The following is an 18,766-nucleotide window of genomic DNA, read 5'->3' on the forward strand; positions in this document are numbered from 1 at the left end:
TAAAATTGCATATTTAAAATCTTCCTCTTGAAGTTAACTCCACCGATAGAAATGGATTTTGTTTATTTCTTCTCTTCTCTGTTATTCTTGATGTTAGAGTTTTAGTTGTCTGTTAATAAAAGAAATAAATGGGTTACTAAACTTCGAAAATTCACTCTTTTATTAGTATATCAAAACAATAGCAATAACATTTAAGTTAAATAGTAATGCATGGATGACTGGACACTAGTACGAAGACGTAATAGACTGCTCACTGGGGTGCCATTGCCACAAGTTCTTGGATGTACAGGTAAACAAGTTAGTTTTCTTTGAAATGAATAATCGTTGTGCATACTAAATTATAGCATGTTTATGTCGAATATAAGAAATTTGTAGGATTACTGAATCTAATTATTTGGTCTATGGAAAGAACAGTGAAACACTACAGCCAATATTTATGACTGTTGATTACGTAAAAATATCGAAATGAAAATATAAATAGAATAGCGAAGTTCAACAAAGGTGAATTCTCTAAGTAAGAATTTCTTTGACTTTTTTCTTTTCTTCCTGTCTTTATGGCATGAAAAGCATCTTGTGAAAGATTACGGCAACAGCCTAAATTATTTTTTTTTAAATGTAGTAAGCAAATAAGGAGACTACATAAAGTGGCGACCCTTCAGCCAGGATTTAACAATACGGTGGAATGGTCATTTCTGGTGAGAAGCGATAAGGTTAAAAATAATAATAATAATTAAAAAATGTTTAATTTATGGTGTTAATCCTTTCATATGCTTGCCTGGGATTTCTGCAACTGAATATTTTATGAAGTAATGATTGTTAGTGGCGGTGCTAGTAATATCGAGCCAAGACTTTATAAATGTTGTATGCGTAAGGAAAATGCAAATGAGGAAGAATCAGTGGGGTGTGATAAATGTGACACATTCTTCCATGTAACTTGTATTGGGATGTCTAAAAAAACATCGATTTGATAAAACAAAATGGTGGGCAATGGTTGTGTGAAACGTGTGATAAAGAAATAAGAGTAAGTGATAGATCACATGAGATGGCTCAGTTTATTGGTCCTGATGCTAATAATAGTATCATTAGTGACGAAAGATCCGAAATGGTCGGTGAATCCTGCAACCCTGACGCTTCTATAAGGGGGGTTGGAGTTGACCATCGGAAGCAAATACCGGAGATTGAGATAGGAGGAGGATCTCTTCTCGAAACTTTAAAAGATTTAATAGCTAATCAAAATCGAATGATAACTGAGGTTAATTCGAAGATTGATAGTGTGACAGTGGAAATAAAAACAGTTAATTCAGAAGTGAAAGCAGTAAAAGCTGAAGTAAATTCGAATATTGAAGCAGTAAAAGCTGAAGTAAATTCGAATATTGACTCAATGAAGGTATCCATTGGTAATTTAGATAAGAAGGTGTCTACTGAGTTATTGGCAGTAAGATCGGAAATTCAAATGGTAAAAACACAATTGACTGAAAGTTTAAATGAAACAAAAACTAAATGTGCTGAAGGTATAAATAAGGTTAAAGGTGATTTGGACAAAACTAAAGAAAATTTATCAAATATGGAAAAAGAATTAAATCAAAATATTGTCTCGATTTCGGAAAATATGGGCGCTGAAATGAATGTGTTAGCAAATGATTTTGACAAGTTAAGAGTAGAGGTAAATACTTTTCAGAAAAATTGTACAAGAGATCTAGGACAAGTTAGGGAACAGTATAATCAACTTAAAGAAGCAAATGAGACAATTTCTGTAAATGTAAAACTGTTAGAACAGGAAACGGTTAAAGAAATTAGAATTAACTCGGAGAAATGTGTGGAAAGAGAAAAGAGATGGGATCGAATAATGGATAGGAAAGTTCAGGAAGTGCAAACTAAATGTGAAGATATTATGAAAGAAAATATGAGCCAACTGAATGCTAAGTTCGAAAAATATGCTACCGAGCCGGGAAGACAGGACGGAAGCGAAGGGAGACTAAATAAGGAAATCGACCTTCCGTCTATTAGTAAACCGATAGCTTCGACATCGAGGCAAAATGACGGGAAGTCGATTAAAAGACGAAATGCAAGTGAAACACGCGTTAAAGGAGTAGTCGCGGAGACGAGTGATCATGATAGTGATCTATCTATTTCTGTAGATAGTACGGAACAGGACGAGAGCAATTATAATGAAAACACTTGCTATTCAAATAATGAAGTATCTCGGAATTCAAAGAAAACGCGAAAATTAACAGTGAACCGATGTGTAAGTTGTCGAGAAAATAGTAATTCCGGTTGTAAAAGAAAAGAAAACCGAAAGAATAGAAAGAATTATGAGAGTACAGATGAGAGTAATTCGGAGGATAAAGCGTCAGGAAGACGATGTGGGGATTATTTAAAGAATTTACATCACTTCCCTAAATTTGATGGTAAAAGCCCGGGTGCTGCTAGAATTTTCTTAGATGATTTATTACAAACAATGAAAATGTACAAGCTTAGGGAGAAAGATAGGAGATACATAATAAATAGGTGCTTGGAAAAATCCGCCAAGACATGGTATAGGAGTGTAGAGGAGAAGATTAAGACTTTCAAAGATTTCTTAAAGCTTTTTAAGCGCCAATACATATCTTCGAGAGTAGAGAGGGCACAAAAGCGTCGGCTCTATTCTCTAAGATATGACAAATCAAAGTTTGCCTCGTGGTCCGATTTTGTATGGTACATAATTGATACTTACCATTCCGTGGTTAGTTATCCTTCTGAACAAGAACTCAAGGATTTAATTTTAGATTGTTTACCTGCAGAAGAGGCTAAAATATTTAAACTAGGAAGTGTAGAAACAGTTCAGGAACTGACATTAAGGTTGGAAGACATGGAAGGTCATCCTTCGAATATGGACAAACAAAATTTTAACTATATCAAAACCGCGATGAAGAAACCTATGATTAGGCAAACTAGTGTTGAATAAGCAAAGAAAGTGAAAATGGACAATGCTGTACAAATAGAACCTGTAATGGGGAATAAGTACAGAAGAGGTAATTTTAATAATAATACTAATCGAAATTTCGGGCCCAACCGAAATGGTAACAATCGAGTAAATTATAGAAATGGGAATGGTAGAATTAGAATTGACAATTCTTGTCAAAACCGTAATCCTTTCCTTACTGGGGGATCAACTCCTGTATCCGTGTCCGATTACACTATGATTCCTCCTCCATACTTACCTTCTACTGTCTATGGATTTAAACCACTTTACGGTCATTTTCCAACAGTAACAATGTTTAATCCGCCTTTATCGGTTCCTGTAATTACCACGGTAACTTCAGCCTTAAATCCTCCATATTCTGCGATCGGTGTAAACTCGGGAAGTTCTTATAACTCGTCGGCTGGAACTGTAACTCGATCGGAAAACATAGTAAGCAGTCGTCCTTAGGGGAGAACGACGTCTGCTTAATGGAACTTCTCTCCCCACAACCAGAAAATAATTTAGAAATAAAAGATCTAAAATCTGAATCAGAGCCTTTGAAATTTATTACGCGATTTGTGTTAAAAGAAAATGGTCAGAATAATGAGTTAAATGTGGAGTTTTTCCCATCGCCAATAGTCGGTTGTGACATAGGAGGAATGCATTTAAACTGTATCTTGGACACTGGCGCTGAACTGAATCTGTTAAATTATAACATATGGTTATCCTTACAAAATTTGTATCCTTCGGCCAAATTGAAACCAGTGTCAGGGATGCTGTTGAGTGCATTCGCCGGTAAAGAAAACTTTACAGTTAAAGGATCGACAGAACTGACTATTAATATTCAAGAAAATGTATTTAAAGTTCCTGTATTTGTGATAAAAGATATGAAGGCTGATTTACTACTGGGGTCCCCTTTCTTTGTAAAATTTAAAGCAATATTGGATAATAAAAATAAACAGCTAGTGTTAGAGAGTGACAATTTACAAACTATTGTACTTGATATTTCGTATCCGAAAATATTGTTAGTGCGTATAGATGATGAATCCCAAAATTATTTAGATAAAGAAAATCCGGTAGCTATTGAGAAGGAAAATAAATATTTAATTAGTGAAAATATATTATCGAAATCTAATAATTATGGGGAAATTTCTGAGGAAGAATTGCGAAATTATGTTAAAGAACGTTATGATTTAGATGAGGATACGCGCGATAAACTATTGCAGATGTTGCTTAAGTATAAATTTCTTTTCTGTGAATACCCAAAGCCCATTCGTTGCGAACCATACAAAATTGAACTGAGAGATCAAATTCCAGTTGTTGGAAAGTTATATCCAATACCACAAGCGATGCAAGCGGAATTCGAGTGTGAGATACAAAAATGGATTGAGTTAGGGATTGCCAAAGAAAGTCCCAGCAGCTATCGCAACCCCATTCATTGCGTAAGAAAGCCATCGGGAGGCATTAGAGCGGTAATTGATCTCCGCTTACTGAACTTAAAATTCATAACACCAAAAATCCAGGTGGAGCCTATTAATGAGATCCTTACGCGAATTGCGAGTTCAAAAATCTTCAGCTCTATGGATGCTACCATGGGGTACTATGGAATTCAGCTGCATCCTGATTCATATAAATATACTAGTTTTCTTTACTTAGGGCGACAATACGTCCTTTGTGTTTTACCAATGGGGCTGATGTCAAGTCCTAGTGTTTTCCAGAATATAATGAATTCCTATTTCGGGTTAGATACTAGGAATTTCGTAGTGATATACCTGGATGACATTTTGTGTTTTAGTAATAGTGTTGGGGATCATTTTAATCATTTGGAACAAATTTTCAAAATTTTAGAACTAGGTAATTTTGCATTAAACTTCAAGAAGTGTAAGTTCTTTCAGAAAGAAATTTTATTCTTAGGTCATATAATAAATGGGACAGAAGTTAAACCAAATCCTAAACAAAATGAAGTTATTAAAAACTTCCCAATTCCAACCACTAAGAAGAAGTTAAGATCATTTCTTGGGCTATTATCCTGGAGAAGGAAGTTTATTCCGGATTTTGCTGCTTTGACATCATCTCTATTTGATCTCTTAAAAAAAACGAATAAATTTGTATTAACGACAGAAATTTTAGACTTATTCCGAGAACTAAGAATATTAATAAGTGAGCCACCAGCATTAAGTCAACCGGACTGTAATAGGTCGTTTCATTTGTTTACAGATGCTTCACTGGAGATTCTTGCTGGATATCTTGCGCAATATAATGACAACGGAGATATTCTAGTTATTGAATATGCTAGTAGGAAATTTAAAAAAAATGAAATCTCATATTCGGTTTTCCAATTGGAGTTACTAGCAGTGTTATTTCTGTGTGAAAAATTCTCATATTATATATTAGGTCGGGAAGTGGTACTGCATTGCGATAATCGAGCTGTAATGTTCGCTTTCACTTTGCAAAATCTAGATTATAGAACCACGAAAATATTGCTGAAATTACAACGTTTTGATTTAAAATTTGAGCACATAAAAGGGAAAGATAACGAAATAGCCGATATATTGAGTCGGAATACACCAGAAGCGGATAGTGATGCAAGTAACTATTATATAAATTTCGTATCATATGATGCTAAAGATTGTTTCGAACATCAGGAATTAATTGATTTACAAGCGTCTGACTGGTATTGCCAACAGTTGAAACAACGCCTGAATGAAAATCCAAATTGTGAAAATATAAGGGTGGTAGAAAATGTACTTTTTATAAGAAGGTCTAAATTTAAACCTTGGTTACTTGTGATCTCTATGGCATTAAGAGATAAGATAATATCATATATCCATAATGTTGGACACTTTGGAATAAACAAATGTATGATATTAACGAGAACTCTATTCTTTTGGCGAAAACAGAAACAGATGTATACGCGGTATATCAAGAATTGCGAGTTATGTGCTCGCACAAAATATTCGAATCAGGTTTTAGCGCGAGAAGATGTTCATATCCAGGCCGATAGACCACATCAAAAGCTTTGTATCGATTTGGTAGGGAAACTTCCATGTAGTTTTGGGTACTATTTCATTTTGTCTATTGTTGATGTATATTCCCGTTTTGTATGTTATTTACCGCTTAAAACGTCTACAGTTACAGAAATTATTAAAGTCTTAGAAAAAGATTATTTTTATCTCGTTCCATATCCCAATCAAATCGTCTCGGACAAAGGCCCCCAATTTCTTTCGGAGAAGTGGAAGAAATATTGTGAGGAACGAAAAATAAAAAATGTTTTAACCACCCCATACAACCCGAAAGGAAACGGGATAGTGGAGCGCTCGCATGGAGAACTTAACCGTATAATCCGACTAATGTGTCAGAATAATCATACAAAATGGAAAGAAGTGTTGAAGACGGCTCAAGATCTCCTTAACTATTCCTACAATAGTAGTATTGATAGCATACCGGCAGAAATATTTGTCATTCTCAGCAACTCGAAAATTTAAAGAGAATTTCCCATGGCCATCAGAATTAGTAAGAGTAGATGACGCGAAGAGATTTATCCAGCTAACCCCTAGATTATTAACAAAACGAAAACGAAAACAGCAGTTAAAATTGGTAAACCCAGTAGAAGTACAGATAGGAGACTTGGTGATGGTTAAAACTCACTTCTTATCTGATGCGTATAAGAAAATGATTCCTAAATATATGCCGACGTATAGCGGCCCGTATATTGTAAAAAAAACAAAATAACTATGTAGCTCTAAAAGATTTACATGGGAAAGAAGTTCCAAGTCAAAATCTGTCGAATATCAAATTGTTCGATTGTTCGGAATAGTGTTGTAAAAAAACGGTTTTTTTTCTGTGAAGTTTTTTTCAATAAAAAACATCGTTCTTTTTCATGTTTTTTTCAAAAGTCTGTTTTTTTTCTGGCAACTATTATTTATTGATTTATGTTGCAGATTATTGAAAGAATCAACAGAACTAGAGTCGAAGCCCTCGTAACTTACAAATCGTTTGTTTCTTCGAACCTATACGAGCAAAATTGTGTGATTATTCCTTTCGGTCCCAGGCCATTTTTGGCGTTTTCCTACATTTCCAGTTAGTGACTTATTGCTCAAAAACTATTCATTCGATTGATATGGTTAATGCCTTGTTTTTAAGAAAATGGATGTGGCTATTTTTTGGTGTAAGTTGCATTGCAGTGTTACCAACGGGTGGGAAATTATTGAGGGAAATGTAGGGGTGAAATTTTACAAAAAATCCCTAACCGAATTTCAAAATTTTTTTGTATCTAGCACCACTGCTGCTATATGGGTTCAAGTAACCTAAAGAAATCTTTGGTGTGTTGACAAGGTACAGTGAAATCCTGAAGTCGCTGGCTTCCATTCAAAGAGGGAAAGAAAAAATTTTGTCGTACACATGAAATTTTGACACTTTTTACGCCTAAGAGGCAAAAATCAAATATGCCGGGGTACAGCTTCTCTAATTATCCTATTGAAACTTTTTATGGTGCGTTCTGTAGGGCAAAGAGGAAGCTCTCAGGTAGTGGTACGTTTGTTTCAATGAAGCCAGCAAGAGGGTAATAATAGAGGGGAAAAGGAAATTTTCCGAATTTTTCACCTAATAGGGGGAATTAATTGTTTGGCTGGAAATGCTGCCATCAGACAGACGAAAACTATCTGAAAATAAACCGTAGTACTCAAAGAATATATCCTACAAGTATCATGGCGATATATAACAAAGTAAGTATGAAATTTTAAAAAAAATCTCATTCTACCTCAGAAATTCACCATTTTCTTACCATTTCCAGAACATGGTTTATTATAAACCTCAACTGTACTTCCCCTAATTGTTCTAGTGAAACTTTTTATGGTGCGCTGTGTATGCTAAGGATGAGGCTGTTAGACACTGGTACATTTGTTCGAATGTAGCGAACAAGAAGGAAATAATAGAAATAAAAAAGGGAATTTTCCCCAAAATTTGCCCCTAAAATCTGGAATTAAAATTTTTTGTAGCTAGCAACACTACTATCAGGCACACACAAACTATCTTAAAATAAGCTTTGGTATCACTCTAATATATCCTACAAGTTTTGTGATGATATCTAATAAAGTAAGCATGTCAATAAAAAATATCTCATTCTACCTTAAGAAAAATCACAGTTATCTTTCCAATTAGAGAACAAGGTCCACTGTAAAACTCAACTGTATTTCCCTTAATTATCCTATTGAAACTTTCTATAGTGCGTTGTGTAGAGCAAAGACGAGACTTCCAGATACTGGTACGTCTGTTCCGATATAGCCAACAAGAGGGAAATAATAGAGACAAAACATATAATTTTCCCCAAATTTCCCCCTAAAATCTGGAATTAAAATATTTGGTAGCTGGCAACACTGCAACCCGACAGATGCAAACTACCTTAAATTAAACATTGGTACACCACTAATACATCCTACAAGTATTATGGCGATATTTAAGGGACAAAGCTTCTAATTATCAAAAAGATATTACGGTAAACAGAAAAGTAAGGAAAAACTAGAAAAATCAAGGGCTAGAACCTAAATATGAATTTTACGTGCGTCCCCTAATTACCCCATTGTAACGATCTGTACTTTCGTTTGTTAAGTAAGGACAATCGTTCGATTGGCGTAAGTTGACTTGCACTCGAACGTATAGGTACGGATTTATAAACAAAAATTTCTAATGTTTTGCCCAAATATAGGAGAATTTTAATTTCCCTAATTGGCAACACTACGCGCAGGCCCGTCCAATTGATGTCAACAGTTAGGTATCTATCCGGGGTATCTACCTGGCAAGTCTTAAGGATATCTTTCTACAACGAAGGAAGCTACAAGGAAAAAACGTAAAGGAAATTTGAAATTAGAAAATTCTCGAATTTTTTACTGGGGTGAAATTTGAGAAGGAAATTCGACACCAGAAGAAAAAGAAATTAATATGATAAACTATAGTCCAACCACATTTTGCAAGAACAATATCCCGATATCTTAATTAGTGTCCACACTGGAGCGGATTAAACAAGTTACACACCTGTGTGTGCCACTTTGGCCACCTGGGCCACCGAGTATACATTTGATTACATTTTTTGACTACTAACTCGTGTTGTTGTTGTAGTTATAGTCTCGACTAATAATAATATCATTGTAAACAATAACTTTATAGGGAAAATTTTCTCTCCTTTTTACATCTTAGTTCCAACACTGTTGGTGAGAAATGTCGAGTATTTCAAAATAAATTTTGGGGTTTTAAGTCTTCGTAGTACTTACATTTTACGTACAATTATGAGCAATGCATCAAGTAAAAGAGCACCTCAAACAGTCTTTACTACAAGTGTTCAATATGAGATTCATTCATCACACGGCACACATCTAGTCGATAGGCGAAAAAGGCCCATAAATTTTCCGCCATATGGCACAAAACACATTCAATTTAGGGGAGTTTCGTTTCAATTGTACCATCTCCTGAGGATTTGCTGACTGCCAGATGCAAACATTATGAGTGTTCACATTAGCTCTTAGGTGAAAAGTCGATTTATCACTGTAGACGATACGATCCAGAAAATTTTCATTGTTATGCAGGAATATTTCACTTGCGAAATTGGCACGTAAACCGTAGTCTGTAGGTTTTAGACCTGTAGCAACTGCAAACAATAAAGACGTAGTTGCAAGCGTCTCCTTAATATTCTTCACACAGACGGTTGCACTGTACAGGTTCAGTCTTTATTAAAACACAAAAAGCTTTCTGCTCTCTAGTCTCCATCTTTGCTACTTGCTCTTTCTAACGGCAGACAGAAGAAACAATGCATGTACATGCTTGCGTACAAAACTGTTTGAGTTGCTCTTTCATGTGATATAATATTTATAATTGTAAGTTAATTGTAATAGATACTACAAAGTTTCAAAACCCTAATATTAATTTTGAAACACCCTGCATTACTTCAAATTGAGTCATCCTATATTCAGGTCCTAGTCAATTTGACGCCTCGAGCAATGGCATAATTTGCTGCCTCCCCCTTTCTCCAGAAAGGACAAATCTTAGAAGTCATGATTTTAAGTATGCTACTCCAGCACGAACAACAAAGGGGGGGTAAGTGCAGTCGCACTCAGAAAGGCTTAAATACTTATTAAAACTGCAATTCCGTTGTGTATGTTTCTTTTTCTTTAAATGTGAATCTATTATGATAGTGAAAGATAAAGCAAAGACACCTGCAGAGGATAGATGGTAATCCTTTTTATAGAATTCACTATCGAGCTTCAATCTCAATGTATCAGTTTGCAGTTCCAGTGCAACTAGCTCTTTTATCTTTATTTCTTGATTTTTCTTCTACAACTCCTAACATTTAAAAAAAACTTGTTTCTATCTTCAATGATAAGGAACTTGCTTCTGACAAAAACAAGACTACTTTCATATCAAAACTGTAATAACATACGAAATGGAACTGATATTCACTACTATTCGAGAATTGAATTCTTGAATTTGACAACAATCAAGCAATTTGTGCTCGGATTTATTGGACCATTTGCTTTAGCATTGTCCATGTGGCCTTAAACTAATGCAACCTAAACATAATTTATGAATGTAGTATTCAAATAGAAGGTCAGCTTAGTAAATGTAACTACCATCATCATGAAGTATGTTTCCAACAAGAAATATTTAATTTAAATAATATACTTATGACAGATTTTGCCGGACCATCCAAGCTTGCCGTTCCACGCAAATGCACGTTTTGCATATATACAGTGGCGTATTTAGGAGGGCTTCCCGGCTTAAGCCCTCCCCCGAAATCTTACTTACTATAGTAAAGTATATGAAATATCTTGCAGAATTTTCACATTTTCAGGCAAAGCCCCCCCCCCCGAAAGTTAGCAAAGCCCCTCCCGAAACAAAATCGTAAATACACCACTGCATATATGGTAGAGCCGGCTCTGCATATCATATATATCTAGTCGACAAATTATTTATATATGATATTTAGAAAAATACTATTAGGCAAATTAGTATTAGTTTTTACCTTTAGACAAGTTATTGGAATTTTATACTGTTCGTGACATTATTTTCGTACTTATTAAAGGCCTACTTTCACGAAAAAACAAAATTTCATTTCTACTTTTATTTCTTAGTTGATATTGATGAAAACTGCTGAAACCCCAATTGTTAATAGGTATGGTATTCATGTAAATTGTAAAATATTTGTAGCGTATCAGTATCTAGCGTTTAATTTATGTTGCATTTTACGGTGATTACACCTACATAAAAATATTTCATACTTAAATAGACGTAAGATGCATTACAAATGACTATTTGAAAAAAAACGAAATTTAGAAAAAAAACGAGAGGCAATGTTTTTTTTCTAAAAAAAACGTACGTTTCTGAAAAAATACGAACCGTTTTTTTTCTATTTACAACACTAGTTCGGAAGAAAAGAAAAGAGAGTTATTACAAAATCCCACATAAAAAAATTTAAAAAATTAAAAAAAAATATTTATTTTTTTATTTTTTTTCTCCAATCGTAGGGAAACGTTACAGTTCACTTTTACCGTAAACCGTAAAAATATAGTTTCATACGTTCATATCTATATAAAAGCATAGATTTGATATTATTAAGTAATATTGAGAAACCTATGGGTTATTTTCGAGAGGAAGTATTATGGTCCGCATATCCTTAATCTGCAACCGTTGGTGAACACGACACGGCTGCTGACTATGTTTATGATTTTGCATTACACTATCGGTATTTAGGATTGTTCATCATAATACAAAAATTCCCTTTTATAGCATGTAAATAAGGTTCAAGAGGATAATTATAGCGTTGATTAGACATGCAGAGCAGAAACAACACATAATATGCATGTTTACGAACTGAGTGAATAAAATAGGCCTATCTGTGTTAAACGTATGGTAAATATGCAAGTTGGGTTTATTTTCATAAAAATTAATAAAATTTAATGTTTCCTTAGTTAGGGAACTTACCGACCACCGTTGATGTGTTTTAGGCTAAAATCTTTCGTAATTGATAGCAGCTATGCTTGTCAAGAAATCAAAATCCTCCTTTGTTTACTTTTCTTCCGGATATAGGAAACGGGAAGTGCAGTAGTTCAAATTAAGTATAAAATTTATAGTGGATATACAGAAAAGGGACAAAAGCGGAATTTAGAAGTTAAATTAGAAATTTAGGAGGTGAAATAATACGAGATTTAATAATAAATTATATATATATATATATAACTATGGAAATATGTTAAAATAATAGTAGTTGTCCTAGAGGGAGCTATGATTTCCGGTGCAGTGAAAAGTAAGTATAAAGTGAAGTAAGTTCGTGTTTATAAGGCAGTACCAAAACTTCGAAATTCTGCCCGGAAAAGGCAATTAGACCACAAATCTCAGAAAAAATTGTCTTTAGAACAACCTTAGTAATTTTTAGGAATCTAGGTACTTGCCAATTATGTGAGTGATATACAAAATTTACACATAAAATTTCATGGGAATTCGTAAGTTAGCTGCCATTTTGTTCTGACTTTGTGACTTTAAGTAAAACAATTACCTTTGAAATTTAAACTGTTTACAATGGTTGTAGTTCTGCGGAGGAAATCTCAATTCTTGACCATGAGGATCTAAATACCTCCAGTTGCACAAGTCCGGGTAGGCCTATGGGGGGCAAAAATTAACCTTATTGCTAAAATGTCTTAAAAGATTTATAAGTGTCCTTTCCACATAGTCATTCATGTTATCGATTGTAGATATGGAAATTTTGACAGTAAACAGATAGTAAATAACTCATTATACTAGCTATATGCTATAATGGAATAATTGCTGATTCTGAGCAATGACTCATTGTTAACCGAGATAGTAATTGTCTCATAAGCTTCAATCTAGATAACAATATCATCTTTCATTCACGGTTAATACCTCACGGAAATATAATAGTTTAAATGTGTTATGAAATTGAAGTACTTTGAATAATATGTTTAGGTTAAGTTAGTGTAGGTTAGTTAGGGTAGGTTTTCTTTTATTAGTTAGTAATCTCTGATGGTTTTAAATATGTTAACACTTAATAAATGCATGTGATAGGATGTACGAATAATATTAATATGAATATTGAAATGTGTCCGTATGCTCAAATATCAGAATGATAAGTAAACTGAGCGCTTTAAGTATATTGAAATGTGATGGTATGTTTGTTTATATATGTGAAGCACCTGGTAACTAAGTGCTATGTATTGCAGACAATACATTCAAATTGTTGAATACTGGATAATAATATTAAATGTTTGAATAAGGTGAACAGCTTAACAGACAAATGTAACCTGATAAAGAAATCTGTGAATGGGTATTACCGTGAACTTTTAGGATGCGACTAAACGTTGATAGTATCTGTATGATCAAAATATGCTGAATATCTCAATAAAAGATATCTAGACTGATTAAGCGATAAATACTCTAATCCTACAACTAACTATATAAACGATCAGAAATATATATATATATATAGCATTCACCATTTATTGTACTGTTTGATATACATAGCAATACACCAATGATTTATAAAAAAATTAAGAGTAACAATAAAATTGCATATTTAAAATCTTCCTCTTGAAGTTAACTCCACCGATAGAAATGGATTTTGTTTATTTCTTCTCTTCTCTGTTATTCTTGATGTTAGAGTTTTAGTTGTCTGTTAATAAAAGAAATAAATGGGTTACTAAACTTCGAAAATTCACTCTTTTATTAGTATATCAAAACAATAGCAATAACATTTAAGTTAAATAGTAATGCATGGATGACTGGACACTAGTACGAAGACGTAGTAGACTGCTCACTGGGGTGCCATTGCCACAAGTTCTTGGATGTACAGGTAAACAAGTTAGTTTTCTTTGAAATGAATAATCGTTGTGCATACTAAATTATAGCATGTTTATGTCGAATATAAGAAATTTGTAGGATTACTGAATCTAATTATTTGGTCTATGGAAAGAACAGTGAAACACTATAGCCAATATTTATGACTGTTGATTACGTAAAAATATCGAAATGAAAATATAAATAGAATAGCGAAGTTCAACAAAGGTGAATTCTCTAAGTAAGAATTTCTTTGACTTTTTTTCTTTTCTTCCTGTCTTTATGGCATGAAAAGCATCTTGTGAAAGATTACGGCAACAGCCTAGATTAATTTTTTTTTAAATGTAATAAGCAAATAAGGAGACTACACTATTATATCAAATAATGTAACCAAAAGGGCTCCTCTTGCAATGAATGCTTTATAAATATCAAGTATTAATAGCGTTAATGCATTATATGTTGAAATTTTTTTCTAAATTCAGTTATATGAAATGAGAAAGATTGTGAATTTTCTAAAACCAATTTAATCTATTTAATATTAGATTTTCGAAAATTTTTATACGAACAAGATAATAAAGATATTGTTCGAAAGTTGTTTGACGTATTTGGATTTGTATTATTTTTGGAATAGCTAATATTAATACTTTTTTCCAGTTTAATGGTATTTGTCCTGTATTGCAAATATGATTATAATAATTCAGTAACATTTGTAAGCCTGTGGTTGGCAGATTTTTATAATGTAAATAGGTAATTCCATCAATGCCCGGTGTGGTCTTTTTAAGTATATTTTTAGTACCATTTCTAATTCAGAAGTGGTAAAATTCTTATCAAGTTCTAAATTCGGATTATTGAATAACAATTGCAGTAATAATCGGCGATCATTATTAACAGTGCAAGGGGTTACTTTTTAATGAAATTTAGGTATCCATTCTGTTATGAAAGTGAATTTGAGTGACATTGTTGAAATTTTTTCCAAAGTTTCTAGATTTTATAGGGCGGAGTCCGATATGATAGAGTATTGCAGAACCCTTGCCACCTTGAACGGTTAATATTAATAATTCTTTTCGTTTGAGAGCGTTGTTGTTGGTATTTTAAAAAAGCTTTTGGTGTACGTGACGATATAAATATTAAATTATTTATGAATAGTTTTCTTCACATGTTTTTGACAAAGTGCATTCCACCACATAGGTCTACGATGTTGACACACAGATGAATGTCTAATGTCTGGTTTATTATTTTTAATTTCTTCATTGAAAGACGAAACCGTGGTTTTAATCAATTTAAATATTTCAGAAAAACTATTACCCAGAGTAATTCGATTTTGTATTATATTTTGATATTCTGTCTATAGAATTTTTGTGGCCACATGTTGTAATTTTGATTCAAAGGTACTATTATTAATATAATTATAATTATTTCCAGATTGTATGATATGTGTTTTAAAAATAATAGAAAAATGATCACTTGTGCAAGTGTGAAAATGTTTGCCATTCTTTTTCTATGTAATGTACACTCTTCGTTAGTGTAAGGTCTGGAGCACTTAGTATATTATTTTGTATTCGAGGTGGAGATCCATCATTAAGATATAGGTAGGAGGAATTTAATAGTTCCTTAAGAAAGCTCCGACCTGCAGCATCAGTTCTATTTGAACCCCATTGAATGAATGTTAATATCTCCGCCTATGTAATCGATATCATTATTAGAGATTAGATATTTCCAGAAATTATGATCCACAAGTATTTTAGGAGGGATATAAATATTAAGTATTTTTAAGTTCCCAATAATAATGCCAAGTAGCTGAATATGTAGATGTATATTTTGTATACTAATATTTAAAGTTTTGAAACTCAAATTACTTTTAACGCAAATGGCGATTCCTCCGTGGGCATCATTTCAGGGGGATTTTTGGAATGCACAAAGTTTCTTGTAGTAATATGATATCTGGCGAGAAGATAGAGACTAATGTTTTTAGATATTGCAATTTTCCATATATACTTTGGGAATTCCATTGCATAATGGTTAATATTTCCTTTCTACAACTGGCGGTATAGATTGATACTTTATAATTTTAATAAGGTGTATAATTTATTTAAAATTGCATTAATTTGAGTTCGTGAGAAGGTTCCCGTATTTGACGTGGTTAATGCAGATAGAATTTTTCTAATGCCTTCTCGTAATTTTTGTTGATTGTGCATGTTTATATTCGAATTTGAGGATGAAGTATCCATTCATGAACCTTGATTTTGTAATGAATGTTTGCATCCTGATTGGTTTGTAAAAGTTGGAGTAACCATATTAGTTGATCCCTATAGGTGTGAATTTGAAGATTCATTTCTATTTTGAGAATCTTGTTGAGACAAAAAGATTTTTGTTTTGAATGAATGTAAGTCTTCTTTATATTGATTATCATTATTGTTTTGTGTCAATTCAATTTGCATTGGGGATTGCATGAATTTGGGAGCAAATTCAAAAGGTGAGGAGGATTCAGCATATTTATTATTTTTATTATAACTTTTGGTATTGCCTCGATATGAAGAAGCATTATGTGTCTTCCATGAATAAGCTTCCATATGACCTCTACGTCTTTTTTCAGGTGGTCAGCCTGGTGTCTTTCATAGAATGGTCCTAAGTAGGCACATAATTCTTTGGTGGAGGTAAATGTCTTACTAATGGTGATATGTTATCATAATTAAGTGCTGCCATGTATGATTTATGTTGAAAAGAAGTTCGATCTATAACTATTATAATATGTGTCAGTACCATGATTTGATTTATTTGTCGTACTATTAAGTTTTTTTCAGAATAGCATTAGCCCATTAAATAATATTTTTCCCTAGCCATGAGTTCCATCAATTTACTTTGTCTATTTCTTTCTGGGCACTGTGAATAGTCCACTGAATACTTTTCTCCACAATTGATACATTGAAGTAGGTTTGTACACTTGTCTGCTGGATGTAGTGAACCACATTTACTACTTATGCTATTGAAGAAAATGCCACCATGATATACGCACATTTATACTATTAGCATATCACTTGACACAGAGAGTAATACAATAAATATTTTTAACCTTTAGAGAATCACAAGCACACACTTTTAACACAAACGGTTATATATTCATTCAAATGAAATAGTGGCCCAGAACTACGATCCGCGAAACAACGCGCACGTAAACGATACCGATTAAAACGTACGAATACCACGATTTCAATAGTTCGTTCATTGAAACACGCTATCATCCTTCGAAGCAAGAAACGTATTCGTCTTCTACGACCATTTGGGAAATTAATTCTTTCAGGAGGGTCCTTGGATGCTCTTTCATTGTTCCATTGCTTTTGACGCCGCTGAGAGAAAAAGTTTACCCACTATTTCTTTTAACTGGCTGGTAATTCCGCAATCACATTTATAGTATGCAGTTGTTAAAACATTACGATCCTTTTTTCTTTTAAGTTTTACATTTTATGAATGGCTTTCGACTTCAAAGTGCTTTACAAGTTGGTATTTTGGCGTTACACATAAAATGTTCACAAAAGCATGTTGTGCTCCTGGGTTCTAGGATCTCACTGCCCGCGTTTCTGCGCGTTACAATTCTCTTTCTCAATGAAGGCGTATGAATATACTAGTGGAACAAAGAATAGTTCCCACAAAACACCTAGGGCCTTATGCAGAGTCGTTTTGACGTTTGATTAACGCCATACTACGGGTTTGACGAACTAATGGTTATCAAAATTGTATTCAGAGTCTGTGATTAGGACGTAGTATTTGAAGAAGTTAATCACATGTGACTAATTAATCTACTGCAGAGGCTAATCTTTTACCCACGCTTTAGCGTACGGCACATTTCGTATTTCATATATTTTCATTTTTACAGACTACACATGCGCTGATCTAGTTTTCCATAGTTGCCACATTTTTTTTTCTCGCCCGATTTATTGGGGTTATATAAGTTAATAATCATTTTAGTTGTGCTCAAAGTTGATTTTGAATACCAAAAATGCACCTTCCTTAGTAAAGAGTTAGTGTGCTTTCTAACTAGTCTATGACTAAACCTCTATTAACGAATCCTCTCTGAATACCGCCTTCAGTTTTTAGGTAGTTTCCTCACTGATAAAACTTGATTGTCTGATTATTGTCTTATTGGAAATATTTTAATCACATTTAAACACATGGAAATATGAATAATAAGTTTTTTAAATAAAATATGCACATTATCGCATATAGTCCGCTTCTGCCTTTTAGTTTTGAAATTGAGCTTCTGAAGGTGGGGAGAAGGAAATTAAGCTCAGTTGAATTCTTCGTCCATATATGGCCATACGAAGAGAAGAGTAGGTGGGCAACCACACACACACACACACACACACACACACACATAGATACAGTGAAACCTGTCTTCAGCGGAATCGAGCGGTACTCGCAAAAATTTCCGTTAAAGACAGGTTTCTGCTTAATGGAGATAGAGTGAGTTTTTTTAGTTTTATGTCCCACGTTTATGCCGGTTAATGGAGATAGACCTTTCCGTTAAAAAATGTATACGCTTATAACGGACATAATGAGAAAATATATTGATGTACGCAACTTGTTCAATTACAGTACTTTTTCTTTCTACGGATTAATACCCAAAAATACTTAAAATAAAACACAAAATATGCTGTGCACACTTTCCTTTATTTTTCCCAATAGTCAAGCAGGATTTTTTGCATACATTGCTACTACTTGGCTGCGGTATACTTCAGGACACAGAAAAGCTTTCTCTGGAATTTTGAAAGGCCTCTGAACTCTTTCTTCCTTGTTTTCACGACACGTGATGGAGACATATAACTTCTGCTTTACCTCAATTCCTTTTTTCCGAAACTTTGTTTTGTCAGTTTTCTTCTCATTTTTGTTGGCTGTCGCTAGTTGCTACACAAGCGGAACAGAAGTACGCCTACAAAGAAGACTGACAGCTGACATGCTACGTAAGACTAGCGAAAAATTGTGTGAGCTGAATAT

Source organism: Thermobia domestica, chromosome 15, assembly GCF_964235325.1.
Source record: "Thermobia domestica chromosome 15, izTheDome1.hap1.1, whole genome shotgun sequence".
Classification (NCBI taxonomy): domain Eukaryota; kingdom Metazoa; phylum Arthropoda; class Insecta; order Zygentoma; family Lepismatidae; genus Thermobia; species Thermobia domestica.